The following is a 27,578-nucleotide window of genomic DNA, read 5'->3' on the forward strand; positions in this document are numbered from 1 at the left end:
ATGGAAACACGTCCCTAATGTTTTCCAGGTCCAGGTTGGCCAGTCGTACCGGAGGAGATTCGAACTCCTGACCTCAACGTGGGAGTTGAGTGCTCCCACCACGTCACGTCACTCCCTCACCCCCTATTGTTCTTCCCTCCACACGTCACTCCCTCACCCCTTGTTCTTCCCTTCCACCACACGTCACTTCCTCACCCCCAATTGTTCTTCCCTCCCTTCACGTGTAACTATACGACCTACATAGCGCTCGACCCACCATCAGTGTGGCTGTGATGAGTGTCAGTGCTGGCCGCTGCTACTTTTACCTCTCAAGCTCCTCAGTTTATTGCAACATAACTCGGCTTTCCCCAGCCGCACAAATTCTCCCTGGAAACAGTTCTTAGTTATGTACAGTGTGAATAAATTTAAGTAACCCGGAGAATAAATCAATCTAGAGACACCAAGAGGTATGTGGCAGTATTATTGTTCTACTGTGGAACCCTGTGATACACAAACAGGTAAACATAACACTGTCCTCTGTTAAACAATACTATAAATGTAATGGTTTACTGTGGGCCCAGCTGTATAGTCCTTGTGGCCTAGCGCTTCTTTTTGATTATAATAATAATACTGTGGGCCCAAGTTCAGTGGTATACTAGAGGTTTATCGTTTTCATAAGTACTGAATAACGCAGGTCAAGTGATTAAAACTTCTACTTGTGAAAGTTGCATATAGATTGTGCGGATTATTTTGGTATTTCTTAACTACAGGTTATCGTGGTGTGTTGAAAAGGGTATAAAATACCGACAAGTTAATGTTTAAGACACATGTGCAACAGTTAGGAAGAAGTTTACTGTGTAACCGAAACTTTTCAACCTAACCGTTGCACATGTGTCTTATCAAGTTATCGTAGTTATTTGTACTTTCTATACAATACGCTTAGTTAGGTTTAACACCTCATGTAAGTGGGTCATTAAAGGCCATTATTCACCTATACACACTATTTCAGTCCCTAAAATAAGGATCAAGTAAACTGTCAGTAAATTCAGGTGATAGTCTATTCGTCAGAAAACAACATTGTCTCAAGACACGAGTCTTTAACAATTGATGACCTGTTACAAATTAAGAATACACAGGCCTACCCCAGCTGCCCTTTATACTCATAAAATAAAAGCGCACAACATATTTGTGTATCCTAAGACAAGATGTTGATAGCTTTACGAGTGTCCTAAAGACAACAGAGCTGTTTAGCGTAATAAATGCTTATAACTGAAACGTTTCTCGGGACTTCGAATTGATGGTTAGGTGGACAGTGCTGTGTCGTCCGTCATAACCGGTACTGTTATTAAAGTAGGTCCTGTTATTGAAGGTGGTGTAGCGCTGTATGACCCTTATGGGTTCAGCGCTTAGTTATGATGATAATGTTAATCGAAGGAAGTAATGTTATTGAAGAAGGTACTGCTATTTGAGGCACTGTTATTTAAGGAGAAGCTGTTATTAAAGGTGATAGAAAGTAATGACTGGTGACTTAAGAAATGACTGGCTGGGTGAGAGGTTGGGCTTTAATCTGATGGTTTTATTCATCTCAGGTGTGTCCATTCCTCTTCCCTTCAGCCACCCCTTTCTCTCCCCCTCCCCGTCGGGCTCCTCATCTCGGGGTCCCTCACTCCCTCACCTTAGATCCTTCTCTCCCTCACCCTCACCTCCCGTCCCTCACTACACACGTCACACTAGGCAGTAACTTTCTATTAACACGGAGTGCTCTTCGATAGAACACACGAGTGCTCGTTGGTATGACCCTTACGAGTTTAGCATTTAACTGGCTTGTAGCATTATTATATGAACATTATAATTGTGCTAACTTGTCAGGCTCGCACAGTCCTCCAGACTTCCAGAAATCACTCAAAAGGAGTTTAATCATTTGTCATAACGAGCTTTCGTATTTCGGTCACTGCGTGATCCGAGAAAAGTATCCCCACATACCTCGGCGCTGTATGAGCCATGTAGGTTTAGCGCTTCTTTTTTATTATAATCCCCATTTTCCACAAGCCCTGTTCCCTGTGCATTAATGTACATTATTGGAATAGTGCAGAGTGCGGCATAAGTTGTTAATGCGATTAAACATTAGCGCTGTAGACTTGAAGGTTATCACAACTGGCGATCACAAGTCATTATATGGAAAAAAAATATATCCAAATTTCGCCAAATCTGATGCAAAATTTTGAAAGTGACCTACGAAACCAATAACAAAATGTATAAGCACATTAAACCTGAAGCCGCTCAAATGTTGCATAATCAAGTCACCAGCACGGACTCAATCCCTGACTCTGTCCATCTTTTCTATCGATTCGTCAGCCATTAAAGACCGATGCCGTTCACACTCGTAATTTTTTTCAGAGGAAAAAACTAAACCCATAGGAAACTTAGCGCCTGTAATGAGGGCATTTTAAATTCGACCCAAGCAACCGGAAGATAAGTCCAATTTCATAGATCAAGAGCCCCTTGTCGGCATCGAGGCAAACTAATGAAAAATAATACTGTACCACTTCGATATTACAAGAGGCAACATGACATCAACACACTACATGAAACATATTAACCATCAAAGTAGGATACACAAGGGCTGTTATTTTAAAGTCAATCGGAGAAGTCTGCCTCTGTTACCACATAAAATATGAACTTGGGCACCGTCATAAGCAATTGCCTGATATTTTTTTCTTTCTCTTATTTATTCCCCTCGTAACTCGAGACTGTATGACCCTTGTGGGTTTAACACTTAGTCGTAATTATAATAACTCTAGGAACCCCTCATCTGATTCATATTTTGAAGGCTTGTGCACAGTAACGAGGACCAGTCTAGGGACACCTGGTATGTCCATGTGTCCTATAAGCAAAGTTATTCATTGTATTCCTGACGTGGCTTCATACATTCACAAAACCTTGTGGTTTAGCGCTTCTTTTTGATAACATACATTCACAAAAAAGATGCTTCCTAATTCAGTTTCGGTGGTGAGTGAAATTCAAGTGTGTAAAGCTGAGAAATTTTACACACTAAGGTACTTGAGGAAGTAGATCATGGTAATGAATATAATATTGTGTATATGGACACCAGTAAAGCTTTTGATAGTCCCACACTGGAGGTTATTGAGGATACCTGGAGAGAGTTCCGGGGGTCAGCGCCCCCGCGGCCCGGTCTGTGACCAGGCCTCCTGGTGGATCAGAGCCTGATCAACCAGGCTGTTGCTGCTGGCTGCACGCAAACCAACGTACGAGCCACAGCCCGGCTGATCCGGAACTGACTTTAGGTGCTTGTCCAGTGCCAGCTTGAAGACTGCCAGGGGTCTGTTGGTAATCCCTCTTATGTATGCTGGGAGGCAGTTGAACAGTCTCGGGCCCCTGACACTTATTGCATGGTCTCTTAACGTGCTAGTGACACCCCTGCTTTTCATTGGGGGGATGTTGCATCTTTTGCTTTCGTAGTGAGTGATTTTCGTGTGCAAGTTCGGTACTAGTCCCTCTAAGATTTTCCAGGTGTATATAATCATGTATCTCTCCCGCCTGCATTCCAGGGAATACAGGTTTAGGAACCTCAAGCGCTCCCAGTAATTGAGGTGTTTTATCTCCGTTATGCGCGCCGTGAAGGTTCTCTGTACATTTTCTAGGTCAGCAATGTCACCTGCCTTGAAAGGTGCTGTTAGTGTGCAGCAATATTCCAGCCTAGATAGAACAAGTGACCTGAAGAGTGTCATCATGGGCTTGGCCTCCCTAGTTTTGAAGGTTCTCATTATCCATCCTGTCATTTTTCTAGCAGATGCGATTGATACAATGTTATGGTCCTTGAAGGTGAGATCCTCCGACATGATCACTCCCAGGTCTTTGACGTTGGTGTTTCGCTCTATTTTGTGGCCAGAGTTTGTTTAGTACTCTGATGAAGATTTAATTTCCTCGTATTTACCATATCTGAGTAATTGAAATTTCTCATCGTTGAACTTCATATTGTTTTCTGCAGCCCACTGAAAGATTTGGTTGATGTCCGCCTGGAGCCTTGCAGTGTCTGCAATGGAAGACACTGTCATGCAGATTCAGGTGTCATCTGCAAAGGAAGACACGGTGCTGTGGCTGACATCCTTGTCTATGTCGGATATGAGGATGAGGAACAAGATGGGAGCGAGTACTGTGCCTTGTGGAACAGAGCTTTTCACCGTAGCTGCCTCGGACTTTACTCTGTTGACGACTACTCTGTGTTCTGTTAGTAAGGAAATTATAGATCCATCGACCGACTTTTCCTGTTATTCCTTTAGCACGCATTTTGTGCGCTATTACGCCATGGTCACACTTGTCGAAGGCTTTTGCAAAGTCTGTATATATTACATCTGCATTATTTTTGTCTTCTAGTGCATTTAGGACCTTGTCGTAGTGATCCAATAGTTGAGACAGACAGGAGCGACCTGTTCTAAACCCATGTTGCCCTGGGTTGTGTAACTGATGGGTTTCTAGATGGGTGGTGATCTTGCTTCTTAGGACCCTTTCAAAGATTTTTATGATATGGGATGTTAGTGCTATCGGTCTGTAGTTCTTTGCTGTTGCTTTACTGCCCCCTTTGTGGAGTGGGGCTATGTCTGTTGTTTTTAGTAACTGTGGGACGACCCCCGTGTCCATGCTCCCTCTCCATAGGATGGAAAAGGCTCGTGATAGGGGCTTCTTGCAGTTCTTGATGAACACGGAGTTCCATGAGTCTGGCCCTGGGGCAGAGTGCATGGGCATGTCATTTATCGCCTGTTCGAAGTCATTTGGCGTCAGGATAACATCGGATAGGCTTGTGTTAACCAAATTTTGTCTCTCTCATAAAAAATTCATTTTGATCTTCGACTCTCAGTCTGGTTAGCGGCTTGCTAAAAGCTGAGTCATATTGGGACTTGAGTAGCTCACTCATTTCCTTGCTGTCATCTGTGTAGGACCCATCTTGTTTAAGTAGGGGCCCAATACTGGACGTTGTTCTCGACTTTGATTTGACATAGGAGAAGAAATACTTTGGGTTTCTTTCGATTTCATTTATGGCTTTTAGTTCTTCCTGCGATTCCTGACTCCTATAAGATTCCTTTAGCTTAAGTTCGATGCTTGCTATTTCTCTGACCAGTGTCTCCCTACGCACTTCAGATATATTGACCTCTTTTAGCCGCTCTCTTATTCTTTTCCGTCGCCTGTAAAGGGAGCGCCTGTCTCTTTCTATTTTACATCTACTCCTTTTTCTTAGAGGAATAAGCCTTGTGCATACATCGAGTGCCACCAAGTTAATCTGTTCTAGGCATAAGTTGGGGTCTGTGTTGCTTAGTATATCTTCCCAGCTTATATCGGTTAGGACTTGGTTTACTTGGTCCCACTTTATGTTTTTGTTATTGAAGTTGAATTTGGTGAATGCTCCATCGTGACTAATCTCATTATGTCGGTCTGGGGCTCCACGCATACATGTCTGAGACACGGAATAGATTTTTTTTCCTGGACAGAGGCATGGTTGACAGACAGGCAACAGAAAGTTTGCATAAACGGGAAGAAATCAAAGTGGGGAAGCGTCACGAGCGGTGTTCCACAGGGGTCTGTGTTGGGCCCCTTCTTGTTCACAATTGACATAAATGACATAGATGAGGAAATAAATAGCGACATAAGCAAGTTTGCCAATGACACCGAAATAGGCCATCAAATTCATTCTGACAAAGGCACTAGAATGTTTCAGGAATATAAGAATAGATTGATGGAGTGGTCGGAGAAGAGGCAGAAGCAGTGTAACATAGACAAACGCAAAGTTCTAATCTTTGAAAAGGAAAATAAGCATGGCACTTAAACTAAATAATGTTGGTCTTATTATCATTGATTGCAAAAAAAAAAAAAGATTTAGACGTTCTGGACAGCAGTAATCTAAAACCAAGACAACAGTGTGTGTGATAATGTCAGAGGATCTCACTTTCAAAGATCACAACAGTGTATCTACCTTATCTGCTAGGAAAATGATAGGACGGATAATGAGAACCTTCAGAACTAGGGATACCAAGCCCATGAGGATTCTCTTCAAATCGCTTGTTCTCTTTAGGCTGGAATATTGCTGCACATTAACGGCCCCTTTCAAAGTAAGCGAAATTGCAGACTTGGAAAATGTAGAGAACTTTCACGGCACGTATAAGTACGATAAAGCACCTAAATTGTTGGGAACGATTGAAATCCCTTGGTTGTACTCCCTGGAACGTAGGCAAGAAAGATACATGATAATATACACTTGAAAAATCCTAGAGGGACAAGTCCCAAATTTGCACACGAAAACCACTCCCTACGAAAGCAAAAGACTGGGCAAGAGATACAACATCCCCCCCAATAAGTGTCAGGGGTCCAAGACTGTTTAACTGCCTCCCAGCATACATAAGAGGGATTATAAACAGACCCCTGGCTGTCTTCAAGAAGGCACTGGACAGGTACCTAAAGTTAGTACCTGACCTATGCCAAATCAAAATCGAGAACACCGTCCAGTATTGGGCCCCTACTTAAACAAGATGGGTCCTACACAGATGACAGCAAGGAAATGAGTGAGCTACTCAAGTCCCAATATGACTCAGTTTTTAGCAAGCCGCTAACCAGACTGAGAGTCGAAGATCAAAATGAATTTTTTATGAGAGCCACAAAATTTGATTAACACAAGCCTATCCGATGTTATCCTGACGCCAAATGACTTCGAACAGGCGATAAATGACATGCCCATGCACTCTGCCCAAGGGCCAGACTCATGGAACTCTGTGTTCACCAAGAACTGCAAGAAGCCCCTATCACGAGCCTTTTCCATCCTATGGAGAGGGAGCATGGACACGGGGGTCGTCCCACAGTTACTAAAAACAACAGACATAGCCCCACTCCACAAAGGGGGCAGTAAAGCAACAGCAAAGAACTACAGACCAATAGCACTAACATCCCATATCATAAAAATCTTTGAAAGGGTCCTAAGAAGCAAGATCACCACCCATCTAGAAACCCATCAGTTACACAACCCAGGGCAACATGGGTTTAGAACAGGTCGCTCCTGTCTGTCTCAACTATTGGATCACTACGACAAGGTCCTAAATGCACTAGAAGACAAAAATAATGCAGATGTAATATATACAGACTTTGCAAAAGCCTTCGACAAGTGTGACCATGGCGTAATAGCGCACAAAATGCGTGCTAAAGGAATAACAGGAAAAGTCGGTCGATGGATCTATAATTTCCTTACTAACAGAACACAGAGTAGTCGTCAACAGAGTAAAGTCCGAGGCAGCTACGGTGAAAAGCTCTGTTCCACAAGGCACAGTACTCGCTCCCATCTTGTTCCTCATCCTCATATCCGACATAGACAAGGATGTCAGCCACAGCACCGTGTCTTCCTTTGCAGATGACACCCGAATCTGCATGACAGTGTCTTCCATTGCAGACACTGCAAGGCTCCAGGCGGACATCAACCAAATCTTTCAGTGGGCTGCAGAAAACAATATGAAGTTCAACGATGAGAAATTTCAATTACTCAGATATGGTAAACATGAGGAAATTAAATCTTCATCAGAGTACAAAACAAATTCTGGCCACAAAATAGAGCGAAACACCAACGTCAAAGACCTGGGAGTGATCATGTCGGAGGATCTCACCTTCAAGGACCATAACATTGTATCAATCGCATCTGCTAGAAAAATGACAGGATGGATAATGAGAACCTTCAAAACTAGGGAGGCCAAGCCCATGATGACACTCTTCAGGTCACTTGTTCTATCTAGGCTGGAATATTGCTGCACACTAACAGCACCTTTCAAGGCAGGTGAAATTGCCGACCTAGAAAATGTACAGAGAACTTTCACGGCGCGCATAACGGAGATAAAACACCTCAATTACTGGGAGCGCTTGAGGTTCCTAAACCTGTATTCCCTGGAACGCAGGAGGGAGAGATACATGATTATATACACCTGGAAAATCCTAGAGGGACTAGTACCGAACTTGCACACGAAAGTCACTCACTACGAAAGCAAAAGACTTGGCAGACTATGCACCATCCCCCCAATGAAAAGGAGGGGTGTCACTAGCACGTTAAGAGACCATACAATAAGTGTCAGGGGCCCGAGACTGTTCAACTGCCTCCCAGCACACATAAGGGGGATTACCAACAGACCCCTGGCAGTCTTCAAGCTGGCACTGGACAAGCACCTAAAGTCAGTTCCTGATCAGCCGGGCTGTGGCTCGTACGTTGGTTTGCGTGCAGCCAGCAGCAACAGCCTGGTTGATCAGGCTCTGATCCACCAGGAGGCCTGGTCACAGACCGGGCCGCGGGGGCGTTGACCCCCGGAACTCTCTCCAGGTAAACTCCAGGTAAACTGTAGTTAGTACGTCAGTTTGCGTGTGGCCAACAGTAACAGCCTGGTTGATCAGACTCTGATCCACCACGAGACCTGGTCACAGACCGGGTCGCGGGTGCGTTGATCCCCGAAACCCTCTCTAGGTATAAAACGAATCGAATTCTTGGCTTCATATCAAGAAGTATAAAAGGAGTTAGTTTAGAAAAACACGTAAGCAAACATGAGGACATATTTATTAAAAAACGTTTCGGTCCTGGGACCTTGATTACTTCTAACATACAGAGGTTGAAAGACATTATATATAGGTGGAGAGTGAGGTGTGAGTGACGCATGGTGACCTGAAGAATGACATATTGGGATGAGGACGGGTAGATGGTGAGATCATGTGACTCCTGTGTTTGCTTACGTGTTTTTCTAAACCAGCGTGTTGGTATTTATTACCAAGGTTTATACCATATAATAGGAATCCTAAGGTTATTCTTCAATTCTATATATCGTTGGTTAGGCCTCATTTAGATTATCCTGCACAGTTTTGGTCACCGTATTACAGAATGGATATAAATGCTCTGGAAAACGTACAGAGGAAGATGACAATGTTGATCCCATGTATCAGAAATCTTCCCTATGAGGATAAACTGAAGACCCTGAATCTGCGCTCTCTAGAAAGGCGTAGAATTAGGGGGGATATGATCGAGGTGTATAAATGGAAAACAAAAATAGAGGGGATGTAAATAACGTGCCAAAAGTATCTTATCAAGACAGGACTCGCAGCAATTCTTTCAGGTTGGAAAAATTAGATTCAGAAAGGATACAGGGAGTGCAGTAAGCTGCTATAGGGCGAAATTCATAAGGTGTCTAGATATGAAAAAGTAGTGTTAATGGGAGATTTTAACATTAGACAAATTGATTAGAACAATGTGACAGGAAATCTTGAGTCTAGTGACTCTCTTGATGCAGTTCAGGATTGCTTTTGAAAACAGTTTGTGACAGAACCAACTAGAGGAAACAACCTGCTTGACTTGGTTCTCCCCTCAAGGAAGGTTCCTTGATGTTGGTGAGGGGCTCTTGATTTAGGGAATTGGATCTGTGCTCCAGTTCCCCGAATTAAGCCTGAATGCCTTCCACATCCCCCCCCAGGCGCTGTATAATCCTCCGGGTTTAGCGCTTCCCCCTTGATTATAATAATAATTGACTTGGTTCTTGCCAACAAAGAATCACTAATTAATAATCTTGAGGTTAATGATGAGCTTTGGAAAAGCAATCACAAATCACTTAGTTTCAATATATGGAAATATAAACACATATGCAGTATAATGTGATCCTTTATTGACAACGTTTCACCCACACAGTGGGCTTTTTCAAGTCACACAGATCTACCTGGGGTGGAAGGTACGGGAGTATTTCTTCAAAGGACTCGCCGCATTCTGAGGGGCTCAGAACAAGGAAAGAAACTTCTGCACACCATCCCAAGCAACCCCAGACCTGCCAGAATGTACGGCCTGCCAAAAACTCACAAGCCTGGTATCCCACTGAGGCCCATATCCTCGGGAATAGGCAGTGCTCCCCACCAGCTCTCAGGAATTCTCGCAAAACACCTCTCTAAACTCTTGGGCACTATCAGTCCAGCACATCTCAAACACTCGGGTGATCTTCTCAATCGCATTCGCAACATCAACATCAGGAACAAGAAACTTTCCAGCCTTGACGTGACTTCCCTATTCACCAAAGTACCTACTACACAAGCCATCGATCTCTTGCGCAGGAAAATTGACGATTCACTTGATCTTCCCATTCCAGCCAGCGATTTCATCGACCTTGTTGAACTATGTGTTGGCTTTACGTGTTTCTCTTTCGAAAATCACCTCTTTCAGCAGACTTTTGGACTACCCATGGGTTCGCCACTCAGTGCGGTCCTGGCGAACCTATACATGGAACATCTAGAAGCCGAACGTTTCTCCACCATTATTCCTTCGTCTGTCACCTGGCTCCGTTAAGTTGACGACATTCTCCTCATAACTCCTAAACGCTTCAACGTTCAAGCTCTCCAAGACAAGCTCAACCAGGTCGAGCCTTCAATCCAGTTCACACTTGAAGAAGAAGTCGACAACACTCTTCCTTTCCTTGATGTTCTGCTCTGCAAAGCTGACCACGAACTTCGTTTTAAAGTCTATCGAAAACCCACCAACCAAAACGATCTTCTCCACTTCTACTCTCACCACGACACCAAAACCAAACGTGGTGTAATTATAGGCTTCTTCCTGCGTGCACTCAGAATCTGCAGCAATGAGTTCCTTGAAGAAGAATGCACTATAAATGAACAAGTATTTTCTAAACTCCACTATCCTCGTCACTTCATCAGAGACTGCAGACGGCGGGCATTAAACATCTTCAACACACCCAGAGAAGACACTGCCGAGAAGAGATACATAGTCCTCCCCACCAACTCCATTGCCAAACATGTTTCCAACATCTTTTCCAATACATCATTCCAAGTATCTACCTCCACAACCACGACCATCAAGGACATCACCAGTAATAGACAGGACAAGCCTCCATCCTCTGCAGGGGTATACATAATCCCTTGTAATGACTGCAACAAATTATATGTGCGCGAAACATCAAGAGACCTCCAAACACGTATTTCAGAACACCAATATGCAAGCAGGACTGACGACACAAGGAATGCCTGTGTACAACATCGCAATTCACACAACCATTTAATTAACTACAGAAACTCAAGACTTATCGCCACAGAAGACAACACTCAATACCGAAGAATCCTGGAATCATCGCTTATCTCTATAACCAACAATTTCAACCAGAACAACGGCTTCTACAACATAGCTGAACCACTCGCCAAGAAACTTCTTCATCGCTATCCCACATAAGAACATAGAACACTGCAGAAGGTCTACTCACAACTTGTCCAATACCCCTGCCAAGCTACCCAAGACTATAACTCCACCCGGTAGATCATCAGATGCAGCATTCTCCACCTGACCTCAACATTCTGAACATGACTATAAATACTCCCGTACCTTCCACCCCAGGTAGATCTGTGTGTGACTTGAAAAAGCCCACTGTGTGGGTGAAACGTTGTCAATAAAGGATCACATTATACTGCATATGTGTTTATATTTCCACTGTGTCGGTATTTGATACCATTTATTTCCATAGTTTCAATATATCATGGAATTACCCAGATAACTGCAATCAAGTCTCTGTCCCAGATTTCCGCTTGGCCGATTTCATGGGACTGAGAAATTACCTGGGTGGGATAAATTGAGATGACCTGGCTATGGTTCAGGTAGGTGGTGTTGGTTGCCAATATGACGTATTTCAGAGCATAGTTCTAGCTGCCCAGACAACTTTTGTTCCGAGTAGGGAAATTAGATCTAACAAAAATGATCCCAAATGGATGAACAATAGATTAAAACATCTCATTGATCAAAAGAGAGAGGCATATATAGGCGTATCAAAAGAGGGGATGGGCAATTAAGAAATCAATGTATTCAATTAAAGTGAGATATAAAGAAAGGAATAAGAAAAGCAAAAAGGGATTATGAGGCTAGGGTCGCAAGGGATTTGAAGACTAACCCAAAAGGATTCTTTCAGGTATACAGAAGTAAGATTAGGGACAAAATAGGCCCACTTAAGAGTAACTCAGGTCAGATCACTGACAGTGATAAGGAAATGTGTGAAATTTTCAACACTTCTCAGTTTTTACTCAGGAAGGTACTAGCGAAATTCCAGAAATAAATTATGTAGAACAGGACGATAATAAGCTATGTACGATTGCTGTAACTAGTGACATGGTCCTCAGACAAATAGAGAAATTAAAACCTAATAAATCCCCAGGCCCTGATGACCTGTTTGCAAGGGTGTTAAAGGAATGTAAAGAGGAACTTAGCATACCTTTGGCTAATCTTTTCAACATATCACTACAAACTGGCATAGTGCCTGATAAGTGGAAAATGGCAAATGTAATACCTATTTACAAGGCTTCGAACTATAGACCAATAAGCCTTACCTCCATAGTGGGAAAATTTATGGAATCAAAAATTGCCGAGGCAATTCATAGCCATCTTGAAAGACATAAATTGATTACTGAATCTCGACACGGTTTTACAAAGGGGCGTTCTTGTCTTATGAATTTACTAACTTTTTTCACTAAGGTATTTGAGAAGGTAGATCATGGTATTGAATATGATATTGTGTATATGGACTTCATTAAGGCTTTCGATAGAGTGCCACATCAGAGGCTATTGAAGAAACTTAAGGCACACGGAATAGGAGGAGAAATTTTTTTCCTAGGTAGAGGCATGATTGACAAATAAGCAGCAGAGAGGTAAGACACATATGCAACAGTTAGACAACTTTATTCCGAAACGTTTCGCCTACACAGTAGGCTTCTTCAGTCGAATACAGAAGATAGGCCTATCTTCTGTATTCGACTGAAGAAGCCTACTGTGTAGGCGAAACGTTTCGGAATAAAGTTGTCTAACTGTTGCATATGTGTCTTACCTAACAACCTGTCGGTATTGTATACCATTTTGATGTTCAAGCAGCAGAGAGTTTGTGTAAATGGGGAGAAATCAGAATGGGGGCAAATCACAAGCGGTGTTCCACAGGGGTCAGTGTTGGGCCCTTTGTTGCTCACAATTTACATAAACGACATAGATGATTGAATAAATAGCGACATAAGCAAATTTGCTGAAGACACCAAAATAGGTCATCTAATTCATTCTAATGAAGACATTAGAGCACTCCAGGATGATTTGAATAGACTGATGCAGTGGTCGGAGAAGTGGCAGATGCAGTTTAATATAGACAAATGCAAAGTTCTAAATGTTGGACAGGAAAATAACCATGCCACATATAAACTAAATAATGTAGATCTTAATATTACGGATAGCGAAAAGGATTTAGGAGTTCTGGTTAGCAGTAATCTAAAACCAAGACAACAGTGCATAAGTGTTCGCAATAAAGCTAACAGAATACATGGCTTCATATCAAGAAGTATAAATAATAGGAGTCCTCAGGTTGTTCTTCAACTCTATATATCTTTGACTAAGCCTCATTTAGAATATGCTGCACAGTTTTGGTCACCGTATTACAGAATGGATATAAATGCTCTGGAAAACGTACAAAGGAGGATGACAAAGTTGATCCATGTATTAGAAATCTTCCCTATGAGGATAGACTGAGGACCCTGAACCTGCACTCTCTCGAAAGGCGTAGAATTAGGGGGGATATGATTGAGGTGTATAAATGGAAAACAGGAATAAATAAAAGGGATGTAAATAGCATGCTAAAAATATCTATCCTAGACAGGACTCGCAGCAATGGCTTTAAGTTGGAAAAATTCAGAATCAGGAAGGATATGGAAAGCACTGGTTTGGTAATAGAGTTGTGGATGAGTGGAACAAACTCCGGAGTACTGTCACAGTCACAGGTTAGATATATACATGAGTGGGTGTGGGTGGGTGTGAGTTAGATCTGACTAACTGGTGCTACTAGGTCAGATGCCGTGCTCCTTCCTTAAGTGAATATGACCTGACCTGACTAGGTTAGGACGTTGGCTTAAGCCTGTAGGAGAATTAGACCTGCCTCGCATGGGCCAGTAGGCCTGCTCAGCGTTCCTTTATGTTATGTTCTAATCATGATTAAAATATGTGTCTACCACTTCTGAATGACTCCAGTATTTAATTGCTGTTGTATCCTGGGGATAAAATTCTTGTGTCCGCGTCATTATTTTTTTAAGAGTTATGTTTGATTATGAAAGTTATTGGGAAATAAAGAACTGCTCTTGTTAACTTTTGGTTCTGGGAACTGTAATAACTTACATTATGAGAAAAAATAATTAGAACCATTCAGGAAAATGATTTGTCGTATAAATTCAATTTCAGAATGAAGACAAAAATAATGTGAACATATATGAAAAACTCCAGTAGCTAATGTTAAATCAAATTTCGTTTATAATACACAAATAACCCGCACATAAACGAGAGAAGCTTACGACCTCGTTTCGGTCCGACTTGGACCATTGACAAAGTCAATGACTTTGTCAATGGTCCAAGTCGGACTGAAACGTCGCCGTAAGCTTCTCTCTTTTATGTGCGGGTTATTTGTGTATCGTTCCAGTCACGGTATTGTGCCTTTTTGTTATTTATTCGTTTATAATGCATGGGTGCTAAGATAATTTTGTAATTAAATCAGTAAATGTTGGTTTACGATATACTGAAGTGCTGAAACTTAAAATTACAGCAGAATGTCAGGATGACATTTCATTTTCAGGTGAGAATTAGAGTTATATTTAAGCTTCTTTAAATTCTTTAAATTCAAAGATACTGTACCTGTTGTATTACAGTCCTTTGTAGTCTATATATATATAATTGTCATAGCTATAATGAAATGTATATTGGTAAAAACTATGCATCAACTGAAAGTCACCATCTTTGAACACTTCGGTACATCTGTTACGACACATAGATAGTTGAGTAAACTTCTTTAGTACGTAAACCTGAATCCACAGATCACAGAATTAAGCCTGAATGCCTTCCACATCCCCCCCCCCCCAGGCTCTGTATAATCCTCCGGGTTTAGTGCTTCCCCCTTGATTATAATAATAATAATAACACAGATCACACAAGACAGGAAATCGTTCATTGCGTTGTCCAGTCCATCCAGTACCATTGACTGACAACAATACCATTGACTGGCAACAATACCATTGACTGGCAACAATACCATTGACTGGCAACAATACCATTGACTGACAACAATACCATTGACTGGCAACAATACCATTGACTGGCAACAATACCATTGACTGGCAACAATACCATTGACTGGCAACAATACCATTGACTGACAACAATACCATTGACTGGCAACAATACCATTGACTGGCAATAATACCATTGACTGACAACAATACCATTGACAACAATACCATTGACTGACAACAATACATTGACTGGCAACAATACCATTGACTGGCAACAATACCATTGACTGACAACAATACCATTGACTGGCAACAATACCATTGACAACAATACCATTGACTGGCAATAATACCATTGACTGGCAACAATACCATTGACTGGCAACAATACCATTGACTGACAACAATACCATTGACTGGCAACAATACCATTGACTGGCAATAATACCATTGACTGACAACAATACCATTGACTGGCAACAATACCATTGACTGACAACAATACCATTGACTGGCAACAATACCATTGACTGGCAACAATACCATTGACTGGCAATAATACCATTGACTGGCAACAATACCATTGACTGGCAACAATACCATTGACTGGCAATAATACCATTGACTGGCAACAATACCATTGACTGGCAACAATACCAACAATAATACCATTGACTGGCAATAATACCATTGACTGACAACAATACCATTGACTGGCAACAATACCATTGACTGCAACTGACAACAATACCATTGACTGGCAATAATACCATTGACTGGCAATAATACCATTGACTGGAAATAATACCATTGACTGGTAACAATACCATTGACTGACAACAATACCATTGACTGGCAATAATACCATTGACTGGCAATAATACCATTGACTGGCAATAATACCATTGACTGGAAATAATACCATTGACTGGTAACAATACCATTGACTGACAATACCACTGACTGGTAACAATACTATTGACTGCCAATAATACCATTGACTGGCAATAATACCATTGACTGGCAATAATACCATTGACTGGTAACAATACCATTGACTGACAATACCATTGACTGGTAACAATACTATTGACTGCCAATAATACCATTGACTGGCAATAATACCATTGACTGGCAATAATACCATTGACTGGCAATAATACCATTGACTGGAAATAATACCATTGACTGGTAACAATACCATTGACTGACAATACCATTGACTGATACCATTGACTGACAATACCATTGACTGGTAACAATACTATTGACTGCCAATAATACCATTGACTGGCAATAATACCATTGACTGACAACAATACCATTGACTGGCAATAATACCATTGACTGGCAATAATACCATTGACTGACAACAATACCATTGACTGGCAATAATACCATTGACTGGCAATAATACCATTGACTGGCAATAATACCATTGACTGGCAATAATACCATTGACTGGCAATAATACCATTGACTGGTAACAATACCATTGACTGACAATACCATTGACTGACAACAATACCATTGACTGGTAACAATACTATTGACTGCCAATAATACCATTGACTGGTAACAATACTGTTGACTGACAATACCATTGACTGGCAATAATACCATTGACTGACAACAATACCATTGACCGGCAATAATACCATTGACTGACAACAATACCATTGACTGAAAACAATACCATTGACTGACAATGATACCATTGACAATACCATTGACTGGTAACAATACCATTGACTGACAACAATACCATTGACTGGCAATAATACCATTGACTGACAACAATACCATTGACTGACAACAATACCATTGACTGACAACAATACCATTGACTGGCAATACCATTGACTGACAACAATACCATTGACTGACAACACCATTGACTGACAACAATACCATTGACTGGCAATAATACCATTGACTGACAACAATACCATTGACTGACAACAATACCATTGACTGACAACAATACCATTGACTGACAACAATACCATTGACTGGCAACAATACCATTGACTGGCAACAATACCATTGACTGACAACAATACCATTGACTGGCAATAATACCATTGACTGACAACAATACCATTGACAACAATACCATTGACTGACAACAATACCATTGACTGACAACAATACCATTGACTGACAACAATACCATTAACTGGCAACAATACCATTGACCGACAACAATACCATTGACTGGCAATAATACCATTGACTGACAACAATACCATTGACTGACAACAATACCATTGACTGGCAACAATACCATTGACTGACAACAATACCATTGACTGACAATACCATTGACTGACAACAATACCATTGACTGACAACAATACCATTGACTGGCAATAATACCATTGACTGACAACAATACCATTGACTGATAACAATACCATTGACTGACAACAATACCATTGACTGACAACAATACCATTGACTGGCAACAATACCATTGAATGGCAACAATACCATTGACTGACAACAATACCATTGACTGACAACAATACCATTGACTGACAACAATGCCATTGACAACAATACCATTGACTGGCAACAATACCATTGACTGACAACAATACCATTGACTGACAACAATACCATTGACTGGCAATACCATTGACTGACAACAATACCATTGACTGACAACACCATTGACTGACAACAATACCATTGACTGGCAATAATACCATTGACTGACAACAATACCATTGACTGACAACAATACCATTGACTGACAACAATACCATTGACTGACAACAATACCATTGACTGGCAACAATACCATTGACTGGCAACAATACCATTGACTGACAACAATACCATTGACTGGCAATAATACCATTGACTGACAACAATACCATTGACAACAATACCATTGACTGACAACAATACCATTGACTGACAACAATACCATTGACTGACAACAATACCATTGACTGACAACAATACCATTGACTGACAACAATACCATTGACTGGCAACAATACCATTGACCGACAACAATACCATTGACTGGCAATAATACCATTGACTGACAACAATACCATTGACTGACAACAATACCATTGACTGGCAACAATACCATTGACTGACAACAATACCATTGACTGACAATACCATTGACTGACAACAATACCATTGACTGACAACAATACCATTGACTGGCAATAATACCATTGACTGACAACAATACCATTGACTGATAACAATACCATTGACTGACAACAATACCATTGACTGACAACAATACCATTGACTGGCAACAATACCATTGAATGGCAACAATACCATAGACTGACAACAATACCATTGACTGACAACAATACCATTGACTGACAACAATGCCATTGACAACAATACCATTGACTGGCAACAATACCATTGACTGACAACAATACCATTGACTCACAACAATACCATTGACTGACAACAATACCATTGACTGACAACAATGCCATTGACAACAATACCATTGACTGACAACAATACCATTGACTGACAACAATACCATTGACTGACAACAATACCATTGACTGGTAACAATACCATTGACCGGCAATAATACCATTGACTGACAACAATACCATTGACTGACAACAATACCATTGACTGGCAACAATACCATTGACTGACAACAATACCATTGACTGGCAACAATACCATTGACTGACAACAATACCATTGACTGACAACAATACCATTGACTGACAACAATACCATTGACTGACAACAATACCATTGACTGGCAATAATACCATTGACTGACAACAATACCATTGACTGACAACAATACCATTGACTGACAACAATGCCATTGACTGGCAACAATACCATTGACTGACAACAATACCATTGACTGACAACAATACCATTGACTGACAACAATACCATTGACTGACAACAATACCATTGACTGACAACAATACCATTGACTGGCAATAATACCATTGACTGACAACAATACCATTGACTGACAACAATACCATTGACTGACAACAATACCATTGACTGACAACAATACCATTGACTGGCAACAATACCATTGACTGACAACAATACCATTGACTGACAACAATACCATTGACTGACAACAATACCATTGACTGACAACAATACCATTGACTGACAACAATACCATTGACTGACAACAATACCATTGACTGGCAATAATACCATTGACTGACAACAATACCATTGACTGACAACAATACCATTGACTGACAACAATACCATTGACTGACAACAATACCATTGACTGACAACAATACCATTGACTGACAACAATACCATTGACTGACAACAATACCATTGACTGGCAATAATACCATTGACTGACAACAATACCATTGACTGACAACAATACCATTGACTGACAACAATACCATTGACTGACAACAATACCATTGACTGGCAACAATACCATTGACTGGCAACAATACCATTGACTGACAACAATACCATTGACTGACAACAATACCATTGACTGACAACAATACCATTGACTGGCAATAATACCATTGACTGACAACAATACCATTGACTGACAACAATACCATTGACTGACAACAATACCATTGACTGGCAATAATACCATTGACTGACAACAATACCATTGACTGGCAATAATACCATTGACTGACAACAATACCATTGACAACAATACCATTGACTGACAACAATACCATTGACTGACAACAATACCATTGACTGACAACAATACCATTGACTGGCAACAATACCATTGACCGACAACAATACCATTGACTGGCAATAATACCATTGACTGACAACAATACCATTGACTGACAACAATACCATTGACTGACAATACCATTGACTGGCAACAATACCATTGACTGACAACAATACCATTGACTGACAATACCATTGACTGACAACAATACCATTGACTGACAACAATACCATTGACTGGCAATAATACCATTGACTGACAACAATACCATTGACTGATAACAATACCATTGACTGACAACAATACCATTGACTGACAACAATACCATTGACTGGCAACAATACCATTGAACGGCAACAATACCATTGACTGACAACAATACCATTGACTGACAACAATACCATTGACTGGTAACAATACTATTGACTGCCAATAATACCATTGACTGGTAACAATACTGTTGACTGACAATACCATTGACTGGCAATAATACCATTGACTGACAACAATACCATTGACCGGCAATAATACCATTGACTGACAACAATACCATTGACTGAAAACAATACCATTGACTGACAATGATACCATTGACAATACCATTGACTGGTAACAATACCATTGACTGACAACAATACCATTGACTGGCAATAATACCATTGACTGACAACAATACCATTGACTGACAACAATACCATTGACTGACAACAATACCATTGACTGGCAATACCATTGACTGACAACAATACCATTGACTGGCAATAATACCATTGACTGACAACAATACCATTGACAACAATACCATTGACTGACAACAATACCATTGACTGACAACAATACCATTGACTGACAACAATACCATTGACTGGCAACAATACCATTGACTGGCAACAATACCATTGACTGGCAACAATACCATTGACTGACAACAATACCATTGACTGGCAATAATACCATTGACTGACAACAATACCATTGACAACAATACCATTGACTGACAACAATACCATTGACTGACAACAATACCATTGACTGACAACAATACCATTGACTGGCAACAATACCGTTGACCGACAACAATACCATTGACTGGCAATAATACCATTGACTGACAACAATACCATTGACTGACAGCAATACCATTGACTGACAACAATACCATTGACTGGCAACAATACCATTGACTGACAACAATACCATTGACTGACAATACCATTGACTGACAACAATACCATTGACTGACAACAATACCATTGACTGGCAATAATACCATTGACTGACAACAATACCATTGACTGATAACAATACCATTGACTGACAACAATACCATTGACTGACAACAATACCATTGACTGGCAACAATACCATTGAATGGCAACAATACCATTGACTGACAACAATACCATTGACTGACAACAATACCATTGACTGACAACAATGCCATTGACAACAATACCATTGACTGGCAACAATACCATTGACTGACAACAATACCATTGACTGACAACAATACCATTGACTGACAACAATACCATTGACTGACAACAATGCCATTGACAACAATACCATTGACTGACAACAATACCATTGACTGACAACAATACCATTGACTGACAACAATACCATTGACTGGCAACAATACCATTGACTGGCAATAATACCATTGACTGACAACAATACCATTGACTGACAACAATACCATTGACTGGCAACAATACCATTGACTGACAACAATACCATTGACTGGCAACAATACCATTGACTGACAACAATACCATTGACTGACAACAATACCATTGACTGACAACAATACCATTGACTGACAACAATACCATTGACTGGCAACAATACCATTGACTGACAACAATACCATTGACTGACAACAATACCATTGACTGACAACAATGCCATTGACTGGCAACAATACCATTGACTGACAACAATACCATTGACTGACAACAATACCATTGACTGACAACAATACCATTGACTGACAACAATACCATTGACTGACAACAATACCATTGACTGGCAATAATACCATTGACTGACAACAATACCATTGACTGACAACAATACCATTGACTGACAACAATACCATTGACTGACAACAATACCATTGACTGGCAACAATACCATTGACTGACAACAATACCATTGACTGACAACAATACCATTGACTGACAACAATACCATTGACTGACAACAATACCATTGACTGACAACAATACCATTGACTGACAACAATACCATTGACTGGCAATAATACCATTGACTGACAACAATACCATTGACTGACAACAATACCATTGACTGACAACAATACCATTGACTGACAACAATACCATTGACTGACAACAATACCATTGACTGACAACAATACCATTGACTGGCAATAATACCATTGACTGACAACAATACCATTGACTGACAACAATACCATTGACTGACAACAATACCATTGACTGACAACAATACCATTGACTGACAACAATACCATTGACTGGCAACAATACCATTGACTGGCAACAATACCATTGACTGACAACAATACCATTGACTGACAACAATACCATTGACTGACAACAATACCATTGACTGGCAATAATACCATTGACTGACAACAATACCATTGACTGACAACAATACCATTGACTGACAACAATACCATTGACTGGCAATAATACCATTGACTGACAACAATACCATTGACTGACAACAATACCATTGACTGACAACAATACCATTGACTGACAACAATACCATTGACTGACAACAATACCATTGACTGACAACAATACCATTGACTGGCAATAATACCATTGACTGACAACAATACCATTGACTGACAACAATACCATTGACTGACAACAATACCATTGACTGACAACAATACCATTGACTGACAACAACAGTCAGTAGAGTTACTTTTTTTCTAATTCTATTTTGTTAATTATTTTCTTTTCTTTTACTTATGCTAATTTGATGTTCAACGTTCGTTCACTGATTCTTTTAGTTGATTTTCTTAAATTTTCCACAACGATGTCAGAAAGTAGTCGTGAATAAATGTTTTAAGTGGCAGTGTTGGTTTAAACAGCAACGCTCTTCTTGCCGAATAAGGTAAGCGAAAATTTGTGTTTGCAATAATTTCACAAAAATAATTCTGAACCTAACGAAAAAAATATATTTCATTGTGTTTGTTTATTATTAAATTATTGTAAACTTATTTAAAATATCTTTACTTGGATTAGGCTAAATTAAATTGTGCTTGTTATAATAAGGTTAGGCAAGTTTTCTAAGGTTCTTTTGGTACAAAATTATTAGTTTTTTACATTAGCATAAATGAAAAATATATATCTTTAAACGTACAAGAGAAAATTTTAGAAAGGACTTAATTTTAAATGAGTTTTTGCTAATTGACCAGTTTTACATATTCGGCACGACAGTAATGTTAAATGATCAGTTATGGAAGGAGAAAAGAGAATATGAATGTGTAAATTCAAGAATTATGTGGATTAAAGTAAAGGTTGGATGCGAGAAGTGGGTCATAATAAGCGTGTATGCACCTGGAGAAGAGAGGAATGCAGAGGAGAGAGAGAGATTTTGGGAGATGTTAAGTGAATGTATAGGAGCCTTTGAACCAAGTGAGAGAGTAATTGTGGTAGGGGACTTGAATGCTAAAGTAGGAGAAACTTTTAGAGAGGGTGTGGTAGGTAAGTTTGGGGTGCCAGGTGTAAATGATAATGGGAGCCCTTTGATTGAACTTTGTATAGAAAGGGGTTTAGTTATAGGTAATACATATTTTAAGAAAAAGAGGATAAATAAGTATACACGATATGATGTAGGGCGAAATGACAGTAGTTTGTTGGATTATGTATTGGTAGATAAAAGACTGTTGAGTAGACTTCAGGATGTACATGTTTATAGAGGGGCCACAGATATATCAGATCACTTTCTAGTTGTAGCTACACTGAGAGTAAAAGGTAGATGGGATACAAGGAGAATAGAAGCATCAGGGAAGAGAGAGGTGAAGGTTTATAAACTAAAAGAGGAGGCAGTTAGGGTAAGATATAAACAGCTATTGGAGGATAGATGGGCTAATGAGAGCATAGGCAATGGGGTCGAAGAGGTATGGGGTAGGTTTAAAAAATGTAGTGTTAGAGTGTTCAGCAGAAGTTTGTGGTTACAGGAAAGTAGGTGCAGGAGGGAAGAGGAGCGATTGGTGGAATGATGATGTAAAGAGAGTAGTAAGGGAGAAAAAGTTAGCATATGAGAAGTTTTTACAAAGTAGAAGTGATGCAAGGAGGGAAGAGTATATGGAGAAAAAGAGAGAAGTTAAGAGAGTGGTGAAGCAATGTAAAAAGAGAGCAAATGAGAGAGTGGGTGAGATGTTATCAACAAATTTTGTTGAAAATAAGAAAAAGTTTTGGAGTGAGATTAACAAGTTAAGAAAGCCTAGAGAACAAATGGATTTGTCAGTTAAAAATAGGAGAGGAGAGTTATTAAATGGAGAGTTAGAGGTATTGGGAAGGTGGAAGGAATATTTTGAGGAATTGTTAAATGTTGATGAAGATAGGGAAGCTGTGATTTCGTGTATAGGGCAAGGAGGAATAACATCTTGTAGGAGTGAGGAAGAGCCAGTTGTGAGTGTGGGGGAAGTTCGTGAGGCAGTAGGTAAAATGAAAGGGGGTAAGGCAGCCGGGATTGATGGGATAAAGATAGAAATGTTAAAAGCAGGTGGGGATATAGTTTTGGAGTGGTTGGTGCAATTATTTAATAAATGTATGGAAGAGGGTAAGGTACCTAGGGATTGGCAGAGAGCATGCATAGTTCCTTTGTATAAAGGCAAAGGGGATAAAAGAGAGTGCAAAAAATATAGGGGGATAAGTCTGTTGAGTGTACCTGGTAAAGTGTATGGTAGAGTTATAATTGAAAGAATTAAGAGTAAGACGGAGAATAGGATAGCAGATGAACAAGGAGGCTTTAGGAAAGGTAGGGGGTGTGTGGACCAGGTGTTTACAGTGAAACATATAAGTGAACAGTATTTAGATAAGGCTAAAGAGGTCTTTGTGGCATTTATGGATTTGGAAAAGGCGTATGACAGGGTGGATAGGGGGGCAATGTGGCAGATGTTGCAAGTGTATGGTGTAGGAGGTAGGTTACTGAAAGCAGTGAAGAGTTTTTACGAGGATAGTGAGGCTCAAGTTAGAGTATGTAGGAAAGAGGGAAATTTTTTCCCAGTAAAAGTAGGCCTTAGACAAGGATGTGTGATGTCACCGTGGTTGTTTAATATATTTATAGATGGGGTTGTAAGAGAAGTAAATGCGAGGGTCTTGGCAAGAGGCGTGGAGTTAAAAGATAAAGAATCACACACAAAGTGGGAGTTGTCACAGCTGCTCTTTGCTGATGACACTGTGCTCTTGGGAGATTCTGAAGAGAAGTTGCAGAGATTGGTGGATGAATTTGGTAGGGTGTGCAAAAGAAGAAAATTAAAGGTGAATACAGGAAAGAGTAAGGTTATGAGGATAACAAAAAGATTAGGTGATGAAAGATTGAATATCAGATTGGAGGGAGAGAGTATGGAGGAGGTGAACGTATTCAGATATTTGGGAGTGGACGTGTCAGCGGATGGGTCTATGAAAGATGAGGTGAATCATAGAATTGATGAGGGAAAAAGAGTGAGTGGTGCACTTAGGAGTCTGTGGAGACAAAGAACTTTGTCCTTGGAGGCAAAGAGGGGAATGTATGAGAGTATAGTTTTACCAACGCTCTTATATGGGTGTGAAGCATGGGTGATGAATGTTGCAGCGAGGAGAAGGCTGGAGGCAGTGGAGATGTCATGTCTGAGGGCAATGTGTGGTGTGAATATAATGCAGAGAATTCGTAGTTTGGAAGTTAGGAGGAGGTGCGGGATTACCAAAACTGTTGTCCAGAGGGCTGAGGAAGGGTTGTTGAGGTGGTTCGGACATGTAGAGAGAATGGAGCGAAACAGAATGACTTCAAGAGTGTATCAGTCTGTAGTGGAAGGAAGGCGGGGTAGGGGTCGGCCTAGGAAGGGTTGGAGGGAGGGGGTAAAGGAGGTTTTGTGTGCGAGGGGCTTGGACTTCCAGCAGGCATGCGTGAGCGTGTTTGATAGGAGTGAATGGAGACAAATGGTTTTTAATACTTGACGTGCTGTTGGAGTGTGAGCAAAGTAACATTTATGAAGGGATTCAGGGAAACCGGCAGGGCGGACTTGAGTCCTGGAGATGGGAAGTACAGTGCCTGCACTCTGAAGGAGGGGTGGTAATGTTGCAGTTTAAAAGCTGTAGTGTAAAGCACCCTTCTGGCAAGACAGTGATGGAGTGAATGATGGTGAAAGTTTTTCTTTTTCGGGCCACCCTGCCTTGGTGGGAATCGGCCGGTGTGATAATAAAAAAAAAATAATAATATATATATATATATGTATATATATGTATACACATTTATACATGCATTCACTCTCCACCCTCGTAGCCTGCCAAAATTCTGAGACACCCTAAACCACTTAACCATCCATTTCACATACGTCAGGTGCCCAGTAGCACTGGACGTGTAACTCTTGATGCGGACACGTACGTGGCTGTGGCAGGCTACAGGACTAATTTCATTCTCCTCCCGTTTGAAATGCCAGTTACACGAGCAGCTTACATAGTAATGCATTAATACACACACACACACACACACACACACACACACACACACATATATATATATATATATATATATATATATATATATATATATATATAAACACTGATCTCTGGCTGAAGGAGACTCGAACCTACGAACCTTGGAACAAGGTACGCAGTGCTTTACCACTCTACCCACACTGGACCAATACCTTGGAGTCCAGCTTGCGCTAGACTTTGATCCAAGGCAGCCAGCTTTCAGGGAGAAGGATTACAGCTTTTCATTTCATCCCCTGCATGCATCAGCCTTACTAGAGATATTAACAATGCAAGGAATTCGCAAGAGCAGGCGAAATATAATATTGTTCCGTTCTAGGTGTTCCACCACTCTCCTGATAATCTTCTCCATCATGACTTTGCACACAATACATGTCAAAGACACAGGTCTGTAGTTTAGTACCTCATTTCTGTTTCCTTTCTTAAATATGGGGACTACATTAGCTGTCTTCCATTTCTCAGGTAGTTGCCCAGTTTCAAGGGATGTGTTGAAGATTGTGGTTAGGGGCACGCACAGCATCTCTGCTCCTTCTCTAAGGACCCACGGGGAGATGTCCGGTCCCATCGCCTTTGAGGTATCAAGGTCACTTAGCAGCTTCTGCACCTCCTCCTCGGTTGTTCGTATGTCATCCAACACTTGTTGGTATATTCCCTCTTGATGTTCCCTTCTGTGCTGTCTTCCCAGAGCCCTTCCTGTCTCTATTGTAAAAACTTCCTTAAATCTCCTGTTTAGCTCCTCACATACCTCCTGATCATTTCTTGTGAGTTCTCCACCTTCTGTCCTCAGTCTGATCACCTGGTCTTTGACTGTTGTCTTCCTCCTGATGTCAGGCTATACAACAGTTTCGGGTCAGTCTTGATTTTCGATGCTATGTTATTTTCATACTGTCGCTGGGCCTCCCTCCTTACCTGTGCATACTCGTTCCTGGCTCTGCAACTAATCTCCCTATTTTCATGTGTTCTCTGCCTTCTGTACTTTTTCCATTCTCTATTGCACTTTGTTTTTGCCTCCTTACACCGTCGGGTAAACCAGGGGCTCGTTCTGGTCTTCCCATTGTTTCTGTTGCCCTTGGGAATAAACCTTTCCA

General features: G+C 40.7%; 1 protein-coding gene across 4 annotated transcripts in view; it reads left to right on the forward strand.

The window, feature by feature from the left end:
• Positions 1-239: 239 nt before the first annotated feature.
• Positions 240-27,578, forward strand: part of LOC128685352 (serine protease 44-like) — a 50,872-nt gene continuing 23,533 nt past the window's right edge. For 2 of the 4 annotated variants that reach the window (XM_070082830.1, XM_070082833.1), the window contains exon 1: positions 241-446. The gene's annotated coding sequence lies outside the window, so the exon portion shown is untranslated. Of the gene's footprint in view, positions 498-27,578 lie in introns of all 4 variants that reach the window. The other 2 variants (XM_070082831.1, XM_070082832.1) reach the window with 2 other exon arrangements.

Source organism: Cherax quadricarinatus, chromosome 8, assembly GCF_038502225.1.
Source record: "Cherax quadricarinatus isolate ZL_2023a chromosome 8, ASM3850222v1, whole genome shotgun sequence".
NCBI classification, from domain to species: Eukaryota; Metazoa; Arthropoda; class Malacostraca; order Decapoda; family Parastacidae; genus Cherax; species Cherax quadricarinatus.